Source organism: Gymnoscopelus microlampas (genome assembly GCF_963454915.1).
Source record: "Gymnoscopelus microlampas genome assembly, chromosome: 9".
In the NCBI taxonomy this organism is placed as follows: domain Eukaryota; kingdom Metazoa; phylum Chordata; class Actinopteri; order Myctophiformes; family Myctophidae; genus Gymnoscopelus; species Gymnoscopelus microlampas.
The window spans coordinates 50,960,760-50,981,075 of NC_139946.1; the positions used below are offsets into that span (position 1 = coordinate 50,960,760).

Consider the following 20,316-nt stretch of genomic DNA (forward strand, 5'->3'; position numbering starts at 1 on the left):
AGAGAATGCACGTTTGCCTGATCATTCGTCAATTTACTGACGTCTCTCTCTCTCTGTCTCTCTCTCTGAGTTAAATTAAGATTAGGGTTAGGTTTATGCATAGTTTATCGAGGTAACGTTTAGAATACAAGGTAGAGACCGTTCCGAGGTCACCGGATTTGCGCCCAGGGCGACTGTGTTTTAGGGCGAGTGTTTTGGTATTCGATCAGACCACTCGCAATTTTTCTACCTCAGTGGTTAGCACCCCATATGATGAAAATATGAATACAAATTGTGTCATTCTTTAGTGCTGGATTTGTGCTGCATTGTGCCGTACATTTTATAATTATAATTATTATAATTTGTGCCATTGAAATCAACAATTGTGCTATTTTATTTTAATATCAATATTTATATGGTTTTGAGCTTTGCTGGCGTCCCCAGGAATTACACCCTCCCCCCGGGCTCAGCAAAGCTCAAAACTATATAAATATTGATATCATTTTTTTTACCTAACACCGAATAATAAAGTTTTTTTTTTTGTGAAGATTACCTAACTCAGTTTAATTTAATCTACGCCACGGTCCTTTTCTATTGCCATTGAGGTGACGGTAGGCTACGCCTTCTAGAGGTATAGGAGCGCAGGAGGGCTCAGCTCTGGCCAGCTCCGGCAGGGTAGGCCTAAGCCTAAGTGATTTTTTTTTGCAAAAATGTTGTTGTTTTTTGTTAAAAAAGGTAAAAGTACTATTATCGTACTTATGATTTTTATTCAACATAGGTGATATGTCACATAGGTCAGGTTTGACAAAACAATTCACACCCAAGACCCAACATAACACATACAACTTAGGGACAAGAATGGACAACAAGACTATAAAGACTATAAAAAAGAGACCCAATGCACTCAGCATCAAGGGTTGGATTGGGGAGGCTGTGACTAGCGTGTACATCAAGCCGCCTCACGTTGACGTTACAGAAACAGGAGATAGGCTCTTGACCCTATATAGGCCAGTGGTTCTCAACCTGTGGGTCGGGACCCCCCAGATGACAGTGAAGTGACAATTTAAGGAATTGTATTACCTTTTTAATACCTCAAAAAAGAAAGAAAAGAAAAAAGGCCATTACTGTATCAAAAAAAGTAAAACTATCCTACTATAAAAACTGGTCAAACATTGGCCAAATTGTCGAATAATATCAGAAAGAGGGCCAATAACAAAATAGCCGATCTACAAGCTTGCGAGGCGTTGAGAGCTTGTAGATCTGCTATTTTCACAATATTTATCTGTGGAACCGAGTTAAACAAAATGTAATGCCTCGACTCCTACATTTCCAAGTGCTTGTCAGGGTGGGGGGTCCCCAGTTCAAAGATGATAATTTTGGGGGGTCGCAGCCTGAAAAGGTTGAGAACCACTGCTATAGGCCATCTGGCTTGGGAACCATTGGTTCCCAAGTCTACTTACTTCACAGCATTTACTACCATCTTAGCACATTAATGACATGTACATGTAGCTTCCATGTCAGAGCATTAACCCATGATTCCACAGAATTTACTACCATGTTAGAGCACTATACCATGTCACAGCATTTACTACTATGTTAGAGCATTAACTACCATGTTAGAACATGAACTGCAGAGAATGCTTGAGGTATTTTGTCCACACTGTATGTAAAATTGGCTGATTAAGGCTGATTCCAACTATCAACTATTAATCAAGCGGCAGTGGCTCAGGGGTAGAGTGGCCGGGTAGTGTGAGCTGGAAAACCGCAAGGTTCCCAGTTCGATCCCGGGCTGGGGCGCTCCCCTAGAGTTAGTGTCGAAGTGTCCTTGAGCAAGATGCTGAACCCCTAATTGCTCCCGATGAGCAGGTTGGTGCCTTGCATGGTTTCCTCCGCTATCGGTGTATGAATGTGTGTGTGAATGGGTTAATGGCACTATCAATGTAAAGCGCTTCGGATAGAAGCGCTATATAAATGCACCATTTACCATTTAATCAAAGACCTGACCGTAAAAGAGCCAGTAGTGGGCAAATCTGTCAACTTGTCCCCATGAGGACAAGTCTTTCTCATAAAGGTTGAAGGAAATAGACAGACACATAACATGAAATAAGCATACAATAATTGTACAGTGTGTTTGTACTCACAGACTAGAAGTAGTAATGTTAAATCCATTCTGTGTTGACTGACTGACTGACTGACTGACTGACTGACTGACTGACTGACTGACTGGCTGGCTGGCTGGCTGGCTGACTGACTGACTGACTGACTGACTGTTATGACAGATGTACAGACTGACAGTCTCCTCCTACTGGTGTAGTGGTGGGAGGAGGATACGCTGAACAAGATGGTTGAATGATGCAGTCATCTATTGGTGTTGCATCCTGCATCAGTGGAAAAATGCACTGTGGTTTTCAGATGTGACAACCCACAACTTCTACCCCCTGCTCCAGTACTCAGTGTGAACACTCACAAATAATGTATTAACTGTTTGATGCTAATGAGTGGATAAAAATAAACTCTACCTGCCACTATAAGTAATAATACAAGCATGCATTAGATATTTGATTTGGTTATTGCCAGTGTTGGGTAACGTGCGTTAGTAACGTAATGCTGTTACGTAATATATTAGTACGCCGTTAATGATAGCACCCTTCTGCATAGTAAAAGCAGACATGAGGTTATGCTCTGTAGCTGAACTATCTGCTCCTTTTTTATGTACATAGTAGTAACCTGTAAATGTTTTTAAATAAAAGACACAGAGTTTTTCCTACATAAAATGATTATGTATATGCAAATAGAACCGCATTCTTTCACATGGTTAAAATGCATAGGCCTATAATATCAGTATGCAGTGCTTTCATTCAATGCAAATATAACTGAATCCTGATGATGATGGCTCAGGTCACCAGTTGCCTCACCTGTTAATGATCACATTATAATATATAATATGGATGGGCAGAGACCATTTGACTCCTCTTTGAGCGTGATGAGATTCCTTTTTTTATACACATAGTAACCTGTAAATGTACCTTGTTTTCACCTTCATGTGGCGTAGATGTGACTTTGTAGATTTAGATTATTATTACAAAACATACAGTAACCACTTCAGCCCATACATTTCGGGCATGATTATACATTTTATACATTTGAAAAGTTTGTTTTTGCAGTTGGCCTTTAACATATTTTTACAACATATTGATGTAATTCTTTGGGTGTACCGCTGTGTGTGCTAGCTATATAGTAGTGTACCCTTTTGGATGGGTCGGTAGACAGGTAGTGACCCAACCAACACGTGAATCTTGGCCACACCCCCCAAATCACACCACCACCCAAGCAAACTTTGCAAGCCCTATTGATTCCTCCCTGCACGCATTTCTGTGTTGGCACTGCTGTTGTATTCTACTGACTCACCTACCAGTGAGGAGCCCCCACTGGGAGGACGTAGAGCCTTCGTCCTACTCCTCCCGCCCAACACTCCCTGCTGACAGGTGCATGCACCCCAGCCCATAGGATTACATGCAATGACAATTATCACAGCTATCTCAGCTAAGGATCGCATACTCGACGTCAACGCTGAGAGACTCACCAATCTGCGAGGCGAAGTGAATGTTGAGAGCCAGAATGGAAGAGCCAGAATGGAAAGGCAGATAAATTGTATTGCCTCGGTGAAACGGATCGAATATGGATTAATTGGATCAATTTGGACCCCCCCCCCTGACATTCCTCTGGTGGCTACAATGTGGAGAAGCCCCCCCCCCCCCCCCCCCCCCCCGCCTCATGGACACCTGTTGTTGTGACTTCGAGCCTAATCAAGGACGTCTCCTACAGCTCCACAACTTGCTGTGTTTATCGCAAAGACACCAGCGAATGAGATAACTTGACTGGGTGAAACTCGAAGGACAAACTCCAGGCCTACCCTCTACACACATAAACACATGGACTTCTCATGAATTTACATATGATGTGAGTCATGTGACAATGTGATGTGACAATAAAGATTGATTCTGATTCTGGATTCAAAACCACACCTCCGTGGTGGTGGGCAGGCACTTTAGCACTGCGCCACCCGAGTGCCTAATTTAGCTATTTACATTACATCAGAAACATGCCTGCGATTGATCTAAATTCAATCTAAACAAATAACAAATAATAAAGTTATTATTTATATGTATAATTAAGAGTTGGTGTAGAGTGTGTGTGTGTGCTGCAGGCTCTAGGACAGACAGAGTGAAGATGTGACGTATGCTGATGTTAGAGTGAAGCAGCCAGCTAACCACAAGAGGAGAGGTAGAGTTACTCTACTACACAGTGACACATCACTCACTTATTCTGTTGTTTACTTGTTGTTTCCATCTCTGTGTTTTACCATTGATTATTTCATCTGAGAGTGAAATGTTTTAACTCTTCTTTTGTATTATTATTATTATTATTATTTATGTTTTTCAGACCAGACCTCTGAAGGACAAGCCATCTACTCCACTGTGAAGATAAACACAGGTCAGTCACATTGTACACAGCTATATGTTGATGGCTTTTAATCAGAGATTCAGGACTCACTCTTTAGTCTGGTTTCCATGACAGGAGAACCGTTCTAGTTAGGTATAATCAGAATCAGTTTTATTGTCACATCACAGGTTTACAAGGTAAAAAAGTGGGTGAAATTCGTTTTTGTACATCATTCCCGTCGCAACGTTAATTTCCATAGAAAGAAGAGTGGGGGAGGAAGAAGAAGAGGGGGGTGGGGGGCAAGCGGGAAGGAGGTCAGACAAGAGAACAACAAGTTATCTACCGGTACATATTTACAAAGTACCTGAGATAAAGAAACAGACTAAGGTGCCTGAGCATAGCAGCAATGTATGTATACTGTGCATGATATACTTATGGACGTTGAGGTGCTTAGAGAAAAAAAGAGCACAATAAAAAGACAAAAAAAAGTCAGTGTGTTATACATGGGATTAAGGTGCAAAAGGTCAGTGTGTGTCCACCTAAGGTGGACTGACCCTGGTATGAGGGAGAGAAACAGAAAAAAATGGTGTAGTCCACAGGACTACACCATTACTCTCGGCCCAAAAAAGGTCCGATTGCCAGGGTTGATAAACACTGCAGGACATCAGGATAAGTGATGCTCACGTGTATCTCCCAAATGTTGCTAATGCTCCGGAACTTAGTTACAAGATGTAATAAGACAGCAGCACACAGAGATGTTGCCCTGGGGGAAGATCAAGAATAAAGCCTATATAACCTATATTTAGGGGCTGGTCTCTTTTGTATTTACCTTTCTTCTTCTGTCTAATCAGGTATTTCCGATGCCGAACCTCAGCTGGCATTGTGATCTAGTAGTCCTGTTGGTGGCGCTGCATTAACTGTCCCAAATGTACAGCTTTTAAAATGCATATCATCACTATCTTTTCTTCTTTCTTTTTTTTTACCTAACCCTAACCCTAAAACAAATCAAATCTAGTTTATCCTTCTACGTTTTGCTCAATTGATACCAAACTGTCTCCACTGAATCTTCGGACTATCCTCCACAGACAATCAAGCCAAATGCCCTATCCAATTGCAGTGCAGCAGCTACATTCATAATTTTAGTTTGACTTTTTATTTATTTATTACAATGCACCAATTCAAATTCCTTGTATGTGAAAAATAACATGGCCAGAGATTTTGATTAAAACAACAATAAACAAACAATAGACCTCTGAAGGACAAGCCATCTACTCCACTATGAATATAAACACGGATCAGTCACAACGTACACAGCTATATGTTGATGGGGTTTAATCAGAGATTCAGGACTCTTTAGTCTGGTTTCCATGACAAGAGAACAGTTCTAGTTAGTTTAGGCATTAGCCTGGCTTACATGAAGGAGAACACTCCTCCTCTGGGCTTAGGTATTAAAGGGATATTTCACTTTAAAAAAAAACTTTGGTCATTTTATCGTCTACTCAGGCTTTTGTGAGCCCCCTAGACCGTTTTTAAGTTGCTTGATTCAGTATTTAGATATTTGATATTCATTTTATTAGACACGCCCCCTTCCTATACAAACCCATTATAACTTCAAACTCCATTTTAACATGTTAGATTCATCAAAAACATCCGTCCTTGGTTCTGGTGACTCACCCTGCCCTCCTAATATGCGAGGGGGCTGTGTTTTTTCGATAACTTTTTTCATTTATTTTTAATATATATTTTTGGGAAAAAGTAGGGATGAAAAAAATCAATTTTCGACTCATGCTTGTCTCGACAAAAAAAATTGAAATTGTGTAATGTAATGGCTTGTTCAAAAAACATTAATATAAACGTTACTGTTTTCCAAAATAGCCAGTTCAAAATGTAAAAAATTATCGAATACCGTTGGTCGTGTGCGCGTTGGCTAGTCCTGCTTGTGTATGCTTGAGACCGCTTGGAAATGGCAGCATAAGAGTGAGGTGTGGGATAAAACAGTGCCATGCAAATTGTGCAACACAAAGTATACGTATCAATCGTCATCAAATCACATTAAAGCGAGACACCCGGTCCCAAGCCCCTTCACCCAAGCAAAACAGAATGGCAGACTTCACCGTGAAACCCCGCCATTGTGATGACCGCCGGGCAGAAAAGATCACTGATTTGACAGCCAAGATGATAACCTAAGATATTATGCCTACTATTAGCGTTGTCGAGGCGAAAGGCTTCCGTGAGCTGATGACATTTCCAGAATACACCATGTCCTGTCGCAATGACAGCGCCACGAGAGAGAGAACGTGCGCTGAGGTAACCGGAACCATCGCCCCAAAACACACTCGCCCCCATTTTTTACTGAGGTTATATGTAGGAGTACCTGGTGGTGACTGTTCCCAGGTCGCCGGATTTGAGGTTACCAAACTTAATAACTAATTATTTGGCATTATTCTAATTTGTCAAACATAGGCCTTGTTTGTTAGGCTGCTGTAGCCTACGGATTAAACAAGTGTTCTGTGTTTAATAAACACATGTTTACAAAATAAAGTCTCATTTTTATTATCATTAGGGTTTGATGCAATTTCTAAACATGATGGGTGCAGCTGCAGAAGTTGTGGTGCTTAAAGGAAAGCTCAATTTGGCTCTCCACATAACTGCTGCGCAGCAAAATAAATAAATAAAAGAAAAATCGATCCACACATCCATTATTGTCCTCTACACGTCGACTCGCAAAATATCAGTCGTTTCACATCCCTACTCAAGACCATAGGTCACCGAACCTTTGCATCTACAGCCCCTAGATTATGGAACAATCTCCCCCCACTCTTAAGTTGTGTCCTCTATCAACAGTTTAAAAAACTAGTTACATATATTTTTGACTGTATCTCTGTGTAAACGCTTTTGCGATTTGCTGCTTCTTTTTTATCGGTTGTTTGATTATTGGTTTTACTCATTTGCTTTTTGACAACTTTATTGATATGCTTTTATGTTTTCAAACCACAGTGTCTGTGAAAGGTGGTTTATAAATACAATTGACTTAGTTAAAAATACATTTTTTCAGGTGAAAATATTTTTGAATAAATAAATCCTCTTTGTGTCAGAGCTGTTAATGAATCTGCAATTCCATACTAGAGTGGTCCAGGCATGACATATTTTCATAGGCCATCCCAGAAGGACACATAAGTACATACCACCCACCCCCCTCCCCCCTCCTCCACCACCACCATCATGATCTACCCAAGTAGTTCTGTGGAAGTGTGTATTTCTAGTGGTATCGAAACTACGAGAAGACTTTCTGCTAACCATTGAGCTCACTAGATGTGGTATCCTGTATGAGGGGAAACATACGTAAAACCACAAACTCTGTCCTCTGTTCAGGCCTCAGTGTGAACAACACTCACCGTGTATTCACTGTTTGATGACAGTGAAAAGGCCAGTTATACTTTGTTAATTCATAGTAAAATGATTATTAAAATAAGCATTGAGGGTGTGTTCAAACTATACTGACAAACTTGTCATAACCATGATTTGAAATCTGAAATGAACTGTTTGGTGTTTCAATTTAAAACATTGTGCTTGCAAAATGGGATTAACAAATGTAATGTATTAATGTGCATGGCTCAAGACCATAATCACATGGTATGGAGCACAAACTATACAATAGTAACAAAACGATGGCACACGTTGCTAAATACAACAAATGTTACTTAAACAAAGAAAATACATTATTGTGAACACCTAATTTACAAATAACATGTGGCTTATCTGATTGTAATAGCTAAATTAATTTAAACAGAGATGGGCAATTTAAATAATACTTTGGTAAATACCCTTTTCTATTATATTATTGTAAGCATAATATTATTATTATATTATGCCTATATTCAAACAAATCATGTAGCAATGTCTCTTTGTAATAGCTAGTTCTATTAGTAATCTGAGGAAAAGCACAAACCACCGACAGCAGCATCAGATATATTGACAGTGTGAGTAGGAGAGGGAGGAGTACGAAATTCATCCATCCATCCATTCATCCAGTTAGGGGTTAAGTGTCAACACATTGCCTGGACTGGGAATCAAATCTGAGACTCAGTTTCCCAGGCTCTCCCATTCAGCTATGGCCGTCCTGAAGAGTTTGAAGTTCATGGGTTATTGCATGCTTGCTTTCTTGCTAAAAAGACAGAGCCCCCTAAACATCTCAGCTTTGTGAGTTTTGGAACAAACAAGTATTTCTGTGCAAGTGGAAATTTTCAAAACGTCTCTGTTTACCACAACACTTAAACATTTCTATGACAACAAAGTCTGCAAACAATAAGCTCACTGGTATAGATGTTGCATCCTGCTTCACCACAGCACATTATTTCCTGTGATTCACAGGAAATAATGTGCTGTGGTTTTCAGATATGAAAACAACCCTCTGTCCTGTGCTCCAGTATGAACACACGCACTGTGTATTGACTGTCTGTCACGCGCGCGCACGCACGCACGCACGCACACACACACACACACACACACACACACACACACACACACACACACACACACACACACACACACACACACACACACACACACACACACACACACACACACACACACACACACACACACACACACACACACACACCACACCTATCCCCCCCACCACCATCATGTTCTACCCTTTTAACCACAAATACTTCCCTCTGCTGCAGGCACTGTGAGTGAACACCCACCAACTGTTTGATGTCAGTGAGTGCATAGTATACAGGAAACAATGAAAGAGGACTCAAACTAGTGAAAATAGCAGATCTACAAGCTCACAACATGTCGCTTTTTTCAACGAGTGCTATTTTCACTAATAATTAAACTTATTTTTTAAATGTATTAATGGAAATTACATTTCTTTCATTTTATTCATGAAATACCTTTTAAATAAGAATTGTTGTAATTGTAATAAATTAGAATTGTTTTTAATTGATGAAAAGTAGTGATTTTTTTGTTTAAACTTTTTAAAATCTTTTGAAATAATATATATTTATATTTTTTGAATGTAGGAAACGAAAAAAGGGAGATATTTACTCCCGACCCAACAAATTGGTCCGCGACCCAAAGATGGGTCCTGATTCACTGTTTGGGAAACAGTGCTCTTTGACACAGGGCACAAAACGCAGCTATATTTTCTCTCCAATCATGCTATTTAAATGGTGCGCGTTAAGGTCTTCACATGGTGCTAAGTGGTTGTATTCTTCTGATTACAGTGACGTCACCCTTTACTTGTTATGATGTTGCCAGGTCAACTCTGTGCATAGAAACCATAGGAAAAGGGCAGACCGGTGCTCCTTTCTTGGATATTTTGTGGTTATGTGGATTTATATGCCTTTTTTATGTCAGCCAACTACATTTGCAGACTTCAGCCAAGTGCGCCAGCACGTTAAAAGCAAAAATGTACACTTTGTGGACGTAAAGAATGTCCATAAAGACCGCCTGCCGATGTCCTGGTAGTACTTACATTTACTTTATTCATCAACCGATTAAGTTCCCCAATTTCCCCCACATTATTCTATTTACTTATTTTTGTCTAAGGCCGTTCACACTGACCATTATAACTGTTATAGGCATTATTATAGGCAGAATATTTGGCCGTCCCGTCTTCATTTTCTACAAGATTGGTGGTTGTTGCAGTACCTGCACTACAACACTTCACCATAGTTTTGTGCTAAAAAAAACTACGAAAAAAACCCATAACATGTTTGTACGTTCCGTAATGCAATCCCAATGCTGGCTGTTAACTGCTGTCCATTGAGCAGAGACAGATAAAGAAAGCCAGGATACAATGGGTCATATGACATTCTAACGCACGCACGCGCGCGCGCGCGCGCGCGCACGCACGCACGCACGCACGCACGCACGCACGCACGCACGCACGCACGCACGCACGCACGCACGCACGCACGCACACACACACACACACACACACACACACACACACACACACACACACACACACACACACACACACACACACACACACACACACACACACACACACACACACACACACACACGTACTTAAGTACAATTTGGAGGTATTTGTACTTGAATATTTCCAATTTCCAATTCTTTTACTTCTACTCCACTACATCTCAGAGGCAAATATTGTACTTTTACTCCACTACAATTATTTGAAAAGTTTAGTTACTAGTTACTTTTCAGATATAAATTATGATATTATGAAACATACATTAACCACTTTAGCCTTATTTATACCTAGGCTATTTGAAAATAGCGGATCTACAAGCTCACAACACATCGCAATGCAACGCGTTGTGAGCTTGTAGATGTGCTATTTTCAAACATAGTACTTTTACTTTGGGTATTTTAAGTACATTTTGATGTCAATACTTTTGTACTTTTCCTCAGGTACATTTTTTATTCTGGACTTTACAGAGTATTTCAATATTGCAGTATTGGTACTTTTACTTGAGTAAAGAATTTGAGTACTTTTTCCACCACTGCGCGCGCGCGCGCGCACACACACACACACACACACACACACACACACACACACACACACACACACACACACACACACACACACACACACACACACACACACACACACACACACACACACACACACACACACACACACACACACACACACACACACACACACACACACACACACACACACACACACACACACACACACACACACACACCTTCAAACTGCCACTGTAAGTGCTAAACCAGCATACATTAGATGTTTGATGCTGTTATTGGGTCACAGGTGATACATTTTTACAATATTACAGACAAGGAACAGCAAGTATAATGCCTAATTCAGAGGTCAAAGTTCATAACTTGTATTTAGTGTTCATTAAGCAATATATGATGATGTTGTTATTGTACTTTTGTTAGGAGATAGTTTTATTATCAGTGTGCTGTTTTTTTGCTTTATAGTCATAAAGCACATGCATAATGTCCTTAATAAAGTTTCATTTTATGACATTGAAAACAATTAACTGTACATTCAACATATTTCAACATTTCTTTAATTTTTTTGTGTAAATAAATCATCTTTGTGTCAAATCTCTTAATCAATATCCTATTGATTTCATATGCATTATTCTTGTGTCAGTAAATACAGATATACTGTATGGGCTACTTTATTCATTGTCTCCGCCAGGCCGAAAGGCATGGCGAGAGAGTATGTTTTCCACCCCGTCCGTGTGTCCGTGTGTCCGTCCGTCTGTGACCACCTAATCTCCGGCACCGTTGTCTTGATCGCAGCGAAACTGTGCACACACACTCCCTGGATACCAATTCAGAACCTTTGCCCCAAATTTTTCTCATGGGCCTTTTATAGCGCCACCAGGAGGCCGATTTGTGCAAAACATATTTTTTGACAGCACTCCTACAGATTTTGTCCAAAAATCACGCAAATCGGTACACAGTATCTCTGTAGTCATTAAACAAAACAGGTCTTTCGGATTTCTCATATTCCATCCTGATTGGCTAAAAATATCTTCCAAAGTTTGCAGGATTGCTCCGTTTTTAACAAAATGCCTCAAATCATGAACACAGCATGCAATTTCCGTGACATTTTGCACACACATTCCCATTAGGCCGAGGAAAAACTACCATTTGAAAATTTTCAAATCAGCCTCATGGTGGCATTATAACAGGCCGGTTGGTGTTTTTACCTATAATTGCACCGATCTGTGTAAAACTTTGTATGCACACTCCCTAGAGGTCAAGGAAAAACCTTTGCCCTGCATTTTTCACATCTGCCTTTTATAGCGCCACCAGGGGGCCGACTTATGTAAAACACATTATTTTATACTACTCCTTCCAATTGTATCCAAATTTCACACAAATCGGTACACATGATCTCTATAGTCATGTGATCACGACGGATGTGTTTGATTTTGCATATGCCATACTGATTGGCTAAGATTGACATCTAAAGTTTGCATTATTGGCTTGTTTTGAACAAAATTCCGCAAATCATGAACGCACCGTCCAATTGCGCTCAAACTTTGCACACACATTCACACTATGTTGAGGAACAAATGCCACCCTTTTAACATTGGCCTGTTATAGCGCCACCAACAGGTCTAATTTAGCGAAACATGTTTTTAACAAAATGCCTCAAATCATGAATGCAGTCAGTGTCCGATTGTCGTGCAAGGCCTAAGAAGAAATGGCAACCTTTTCACGTTGGCCTATTATAGCGCCACCAGGAGGCCACAATAGCCTACCTGACCTGGCGGAGACCTGTGCTAAAATACTAAAAACCTTTTAGGTTTTTAGTATTTTTTGGGCTCCCCAGTGTCTCTTGTACCCCAAAAAATATATTTTTTTAACATTCAGTCATTCATGCTCATTTCATGGATTTTCTGAATGGGCGTGTCTGAACAGGCCATTTCAGAATGGCTGTGCAAGTGATGTCACTTGCACTGATTTTGCATTGACGATGGCCAGACAGAATTGCTCAGTAGCTCCCCCCTGCCCAATAGGACGTTTTGGTATTGCAGCTGAAAAAGCTTGGAATGACAGACTGTCAGATTGTGAGAAAAAATATCTGGGTGTTTTTTAGGCTTACAACCTGTTTAAAACGTATTAGGGGGCAATATTTATATATAATATATATTTTTTAAATTCATGGTGTAGCCCCTTTAAAAGATTTTTGACATTTCACAATGTGGACTGTATCGTCAAATTAAACCAAATGATTAAAAGAAATAATAAATACAATAAGGGTAAAAATTACTCTTGTTTTTAACTGAATTATTTATCAGAGCACCCATTTTGTACTGCTGTATGTATGCCTCAGTTCATCTGCACACCTGCTCCCTCTGCCTCATTAGGTCGATGCATCAGTGTACTCTCATGTTAAAATAACTTAGGCTATCCTGTGCTAAGTGTGCCCCCTGCTGCTGCTCAGTTGCTTTTCTTTTAATGTATTTTGAAACAAGTTTACAAAATGCTTCACAGACATGGGAACAAAGAAACAAAGTCAAAGTAAAATGTATACAGTGCAGTCAAGAGTATAGAAAATAACAAGAAACTCTAGTAAAAAAGCAATTTTATTAAAAGCAATGTTTTAAAAAAGGCTTTTAAAACTGCACACAACTGGTCTGATTTCCAATGGACGTTAATTCCAAAGGTGTGGTTTGATGCTGTTATTGGGTCACAGATGATAAATGTTACTATGTTTACAATATTACAGACATGGAACAGCAAGTCTAAAACCTAGTTCAGAGGTCAAAGGTCATAACTTGTGTTTAGTGTTTAGATGAGAACAAATTACATTCATACATTTTACATATTACCGCACATGCTCTACTAATGCATGCATTCTGTTACCAGCCTTGTCCTGCAGTCCTGGGGACTGAGAACAACAGCTTGTCGACAGTAGCCTACGTATCGAAGCCATCCCACCAGACTATATGGGAATGTTCAGACCTGTCAGACTATGTTGAACAGGTTCCCTGTCACTATTTCATCCATCAGGCAGAGATGCACCGCAACAACAACAATAACATGTTTGTTGTTTTCTGTAGAGTTAGTAAAACCTACAGAAGTGAATTTCAGAGAGATTTTAGTCAGACTAAGTGGAAGTGGTTGATACATAGCCTAGGCTATGTGAGCTGTTATTGTGATGTGGTCTGATTTATTTGTTACAGTTTATTTTATGAAGGCTGTGTGTGTGTGTGTGTGTGTGTGTGTGTGTGTGTGTGTGTGTGTGTGTGTGTGTGTGTGTGTGTGTGTGTGTGTGTGTGTGTGTGTGTGTGCGCGATGTCATTAGTCATTTACCAGACACTCTTTATCCAGAGCGAGGTAAACAAATACAACAAATGTAGAGAGACAGTGCAGTGCCTCAGTAATCTCGGATTATAGGTTAACCAATAACCTGGCATCGGTCTAAACAATATAATATTAAAACAAATTTGTCCAATTTGTCTTGAGCTTCTTCAGCGTGTAAAGAAGGCCTCTGGGCCGAAACGTCCGGTTTTGACGCTGCTGCTGGGGAGCTATGACCTAAAATAAATAAGTAGGGTTGTCCGATATTGGCTTTTTTACCGATAACCGATATACCGATATTGTCCAACTCTTAATTACCGATACCGATATCAACCGATACCGATATATGCGGGGATTATTGTGATTAGGGTAAGCTCAAATTTCATATCACACACACCATATACAGTAAGAACTCCTGTAACTTATTTATAAAGCAAAAAAAAAAAAAAATGTTTTTTTTTTTCCAAAAACCGATACCGATATTTTCCCGATATCAATTTTTATGCTAATATCGGCCGATAATATCGGGAGGCCGATAAAATCGGACATCCCTATAAATAAGAGCCTAAAAGGACTTAAGTGAGTGCTGGTATTCCTTTCTATGAACTTTATCCTCCTGAACCGTGCACCCTGTACTTTGATACTTCGAAAACTCGTCTCATGAGTGCTAGCTTCCTTCCTTTTCAATGTATCTTACAAGTTCACAAAGCTACATTTATATGACACAAAATCAGCAGGAATCACAGTGTTGTAATGCATTTTCTAATAAATATTCATATTCAGGGCTAACCATGTAAGCTTTAAGGTGTAGAGTTGCAACAAACAAAAAATGTCCATTAGGCCTTAGCTCTCTGTATGAAAAAGGCAGAAGGAGCGAGTGCATTCTCCGGCAACGGCAGCAGCTGCGGCGTCGCTGGTACAAGTCATCTCAAGACACTTTAGGGCAGTTCAAGACCATACTCTACTAACCTATGAGGATGATCATTGTTGTTAAAGATGAGTCTTTAAAGCAGCACTATGTAACTATATAGCATAGTATGTCCCACAAAATTATAAAGTTACATGTTTAAGCAATAACAGTCATCCTTCCATAAATGGAATACATACATGTATAGGCGGGGGGTCCCAGCTAGGGGCTTGACTGTATTATTACTACTAGACCATACCCGGTCTAGGGACCATGCCCAGCTATGGGGAGCCAGTTCGTCCCATAGCTGGGCAGCCCCGTAACCATGGCGACAGTGTTTGACACAAAAACGCTAATAAGAAGCTGAGATTTGATGAAATCGAAAAACGGGCTTCACATTTAAGTTCAGATGGTAATGGTCAATGGCTGTGTGCGAAATCAGAGCAATTTCTCCAGCCAGTGAGGAGAACCGGGTAGCTTCACCTACTCACTCACTCACTCACCACTACAGACAGAGGTTACTAGAATGATAGTAGGATGTATTCACCTGTTTCCTAGGCTTTTTACTTCCTGTGTGTGTTCCACTTCCTGTCGATTTGATCCAATGAAATCCAATGAAACTGGTCAGATGACTAATGATATCCAATGAAATCCAACAGGAAGTGGAAAACACACAGCCTAGGAAACAGGTGAATAGGGGAGACAATGATAAACAGAACTGCCAGTCAAAGCGAAGACTGGCCAATCACAGCGCGTCCTCGCCGGACATGCTTGCAAAGACTCTTGGGTAATGAAGTCAAAGACGTTGGCAGCCATGTTATTTTTTTCCAAAGTGGCCACTGCTGATACCGCAAACTACATAGTGCTGCTTTAACATTGTTTTGTCTGTAAGGAAAAGTAGTGTGTGAGGATGTAAGGAAGGGTAGTGTGTGAGGATGGTGGGTACATTGTCATTGCTTGGTCTATACAGTAGCAGTGATTCTCAACATTTCTTTTATTTCAACAACCTCCAGTTTTCATTAGGTTACAGACCTGATTTGATTATGATTTTTATTTACCCCAATTTACACTGTAAAATAGTCAGTGTTAACTCTGAGAGCGTACAAATGGAATGTACACAATGAAACCAAATGATTTATTTCCATTTTGTACACTCTCAAGAGTTCTCAGAGTTATAGAATGTTGAGAAACACTGGTCTATGTTTGTCACTGATCCGTTCAAAAAGAATAATAGAATATATTTAGTATATACAGTAATGTAAAAAGAAATATGTTCAGTTCAGTCCAAAAGTCTAATATTTTGTGCACAATTACATTTCATTTACATCACTGGCGCCTGACCAACAGATTACCCGGAGACATAGGCTCTCCCAGATCAAAAAGTGGGGGAGCCTATGGCAGTCTACCCCAGATCAGCCCTGGCATGTATGAGCACACACAAATGTGTGTATGCGTTGCAGTAGCTCCCTTGTTCCGTTTGTGTAATATGTGATAATGTGTGATATCTAATCTAACTATTATAATTGAAATGGCCAAGCCATGTTGTTCGTCAGGGGTTGGCCAGCACACGAGCACTCAAACTGCCTTCAAACTTGGCACGCAATATCGCTCAGTGGACTGTCCATTGTAAAGGCTTCTTTCCCCACATTGATTAGACCCCTCCGCTATTGCATCAGGGTCTAATCACCCTGTTGGGGTTTATTTCTCAACAATGACCAGCTCGCCATCAATTATCCCTTGTGTAAATAACCAGCAGAAAACAATATCTAATGTTATGCTTTGGCCTTACATGATGACATGAGAAATGTATTGTTTAATAAAATGTATTTACTGTGATCTCCATCCTCCTGTCCACATACAGTACCACACACACAGGCAAACATATCAGCACAACAGAATGAGCACAGAGCTTTCATTCATAAATCCTAAATGGAGCATATGACGTGTTTGTTGTCATTACACACAGTTCCAAAGAATATGCAGTCATAGATTATTTGTCTAAACTGATGTCAGACCATTCTTCACCACTGATGATCATGTCATTTCACACCAGCAGAATCAGAATACCGGTAATCAGAATTTTAGTTTTATTGTCACATCACAGATTTTTACAGGTGTCAAATATTGGGTGAAATTCGTTTTTGTGATCATTTATTTTGTGATCAAGATATCTACAAATATACAGTGTTAGCCTAAAAAAGCAACAGGTTTGTACATAAGATTAGACTTGTAACGGTCTAAGGAAAATCTGCCGTCTAGCGACAATTTAGCTAAACTGCACACAGTAACTGAGTTCTAAATAAATCAGATATTGAGAAACAAAATAGACTGCGTTTGTAGATCCCTTGAATAAAGGGAAAATATAGTAAACTAGAAAAAATAGACTGCGTTTGTAGATCCCTTGAATAAAGGGAAAATATAGTAAACTAGAAAAAGTGCTCCTCGGAGCACAGGTCTCCACCAGGTCAGGTAGGCTATTGTGGCCTCCTGGTGGCGCTATAATAGGCCAACGTGAAAAGGGTGCCATTTCTTCTTAGGCCTTGCACGACAATCGGACACTGACTGCATTCATGATTTGAGGCATTTTGTTAACAACATTGGTAGTTTCGCTAAATTAGACCTGCTGGTGGCGCTATAACAGGCCAATGTTAAAAGGGTGGCATTTGTTCCTCAACATAGTGTGAATGTGCATGGACAGTTTGACCGCAATCGGACTGTGCGTATATGATTTGCGAAATTTTGTTCAAAACAAGCCAATAATGCAAACTTTAGATGTCAATCTTAGCCAATCAGTATGGAATATGAAAAATCAAACACATCCGTCGTGATCACATGACTAGAGATCAAGTGTACCGATTTGCGTGAAATTTGGATAAAATTGGAAGGAGTGGTATAAAATAATATGTTTTACATAAGTCGGCCTCCTGGTGGCGCTATAAAAGGCAAATGTGAAAAATGCAGGGCAGAGGTTTTTCCTTGACCTCTAGGGAGTGCGCATACAAAGTTGTACACAGATCGGTGCAGTTATAGGTAAAAACACGAATCGGCCTGTTATAGCGCCACCATGAGGCTGATTTGAAAAAAATCAAATGGTAGTTCTTCCTCGGCCTAATGGGAATGTGCTTGCAAAATGTCACGGAAATTGCATGCTGTGTTCATGATTTGAGGCATTTTGTTCAAAACGGAGCACTCCTGCAAACTTTGGAAGACATTTTTAGCCAATCAGGATGAAATATGAGAAATATGAAAGACCCGTTTCGTTTAATGACTATAGAGATACTGTGTACCGATGTGCGTGATTTTTAGACAAAATCTGTAGGAGTACTGTCAAAAAATATGTTTTGCACAAATCGGCCTACTGGTGGCGCTATAAAAGGCCCATGAGAACAATTTGGGGCAAAGGTTCTGAATTGGCATCCAGGGAGTGTGTGTGCACAGTTTCGCTGCGATCAAGACAACGGTGCCGGAGATTAGCTGGTCACAGACGGACGGACACACGGACACACACACGGACACACGGACACACACACTGACACACGGACGGACGGACGGGGTGGAAAACATACTCTCTCGCCATGCCTTCGGCCTGGCGGAGACAATAAAGGGACAGTCAGGACAACCACTTGCTTTGGCTCCATTTACTGTAATGACTTATATTGTACATTCTTGTTTTTCATTCAGAGTAGATGACAGAATATCACATTTCCCTCTCACAGTGCTGCCCAGAATACAAATGTCAATTCCATCAGTATACTGTACACAACAGATAAATGGTCCATTAATATATAACATAACAATGTACCACTGACTCTTCATGAATGCACTTTCTTTCAACTCACTCACGCACGCGGGCACACGCGCACCATGCACGTTAAACATAATCTGCAACTGCTGCAAACTATTCAGAGATATACCTGTAGATTTGGTGGGTGTGTTTGTAATACCACAACTGCCGTTGATTGTATTGTCCCTCTGCTTCCTGTATTTAAACACACCTTGCCTTGTAATGTATCAAGACCTTATGAAGACCGGTTACAGTCGAAACGTTGCCTAACAAATTAAAACACTCTTCCACTGGGAGCTCAAACGGTGTGCGGACTTCCCCCTCTTTTTCTCATGTACGTTTTGTTGTCCAGCACCCGATTAAACAAAATAACGCAAAATAAACATAATAAACCCAAAATAACATAATTAATAACAGTCAAATAATCTGAGCTCAGGATAGTGCTAGGGAATCAACTGGCTGGGAGTGTTCTCTCATAGGGTCTAATAGAGGTGCAACAGTTAATCCAACCCATTGATTTAACTGATTATAAACATTAAGAAATATATTTGATAAAATATCTGAGGTGAGGATAGTGGTAGAGGTGTGTTCTCCCCTAGGGCCTAACAGGGGAAACCAGGGTTAACCACCTGTGAATAAGCTTATTATGCAACAGTAATAGATGTCTACATGGATAGATACTTTTGGAAATGCTTAAAGAAAATAAATCACCGTCTCCACTAACTTTAGAAAACGTCTCTTGAGAATTTAGAAACCTTTTTCAACAGGAATCTTATTGAGGGTTAGGGTTATGTCACATCTTTACAGTAGAACCACAGGAATCACAACTGGAACAGCCCTGCATTAAGTCTAATTTTAACCATTCCGGCCAGTGACCTAGTATACAATTTCCAATAACAATTTAGGCGTTTAGCTTATCCAGAGCGACTTACACGTGTTTATTGACCTCTAGTCACGATGAATAATCACATACATAGGATGCAGAGAGACCGTGTAGGGCCACTAAAGACTAGGGTACCAGGTAAACAATAAACCTAGCCTCTGTCATAAACAACATGCTATCTAAATAACATTCTGTACATTTTAAACTATTAACACACCGGGTATAATGAAACTATAGGAGGATAGGTAGGTGCATGCTATGCGTCTATGGTGCATGCTATGGCGTAGAATCTACGCCATAGCATGCACCGGACGCACTGGTGCTGGAAGTTCAATGGAATGCACTGAAGTCAATGAGAGCCGGCTGTAGCAGCTCATGAATAAACAATGTTTTTAGTTTAGTCATTGATGAAAATAAAAACAATCATTGTTTTTTGATGTCTTTTTTTTTGGATGGGCACACTAACACTATATTATATATACTGTATACTATACAGGTTAGACAGGCCAGAAACTATCCTATCCTTGAAAACAT

At 40.1% G+C, this 20,316-nt stretch overlaps 2 protein-coding genes across 2 annotated transcripts in view; one reads left to right on the top strand and one right to left on the bottom strand.

Annotated features, from left to right (window-relative positions):
• Positions 1-20,316, top strand: part of LOC311051243 (NACHT, LRR and PYD domains-containing protein 3-like) — a 380,092-nt gene that overhangs the window by 307,182 nt on the left and 52,594 nt on the right. The gene's annotated exons all lie outside the window — the stretch shown is intronic.
• The window catches only part of LOC311051251 (ATP synthase mitochondrial F1 complex assembly factor 1-like), a gene marked incomplete at its 5' end in the record, with an annotated part of 33,829 nt that overhangs the window by 6,227 nt on the left and 7,286 nt on the right, over positions 1-20,316 (bottom strand). The window lies entirely within an intron of this gene.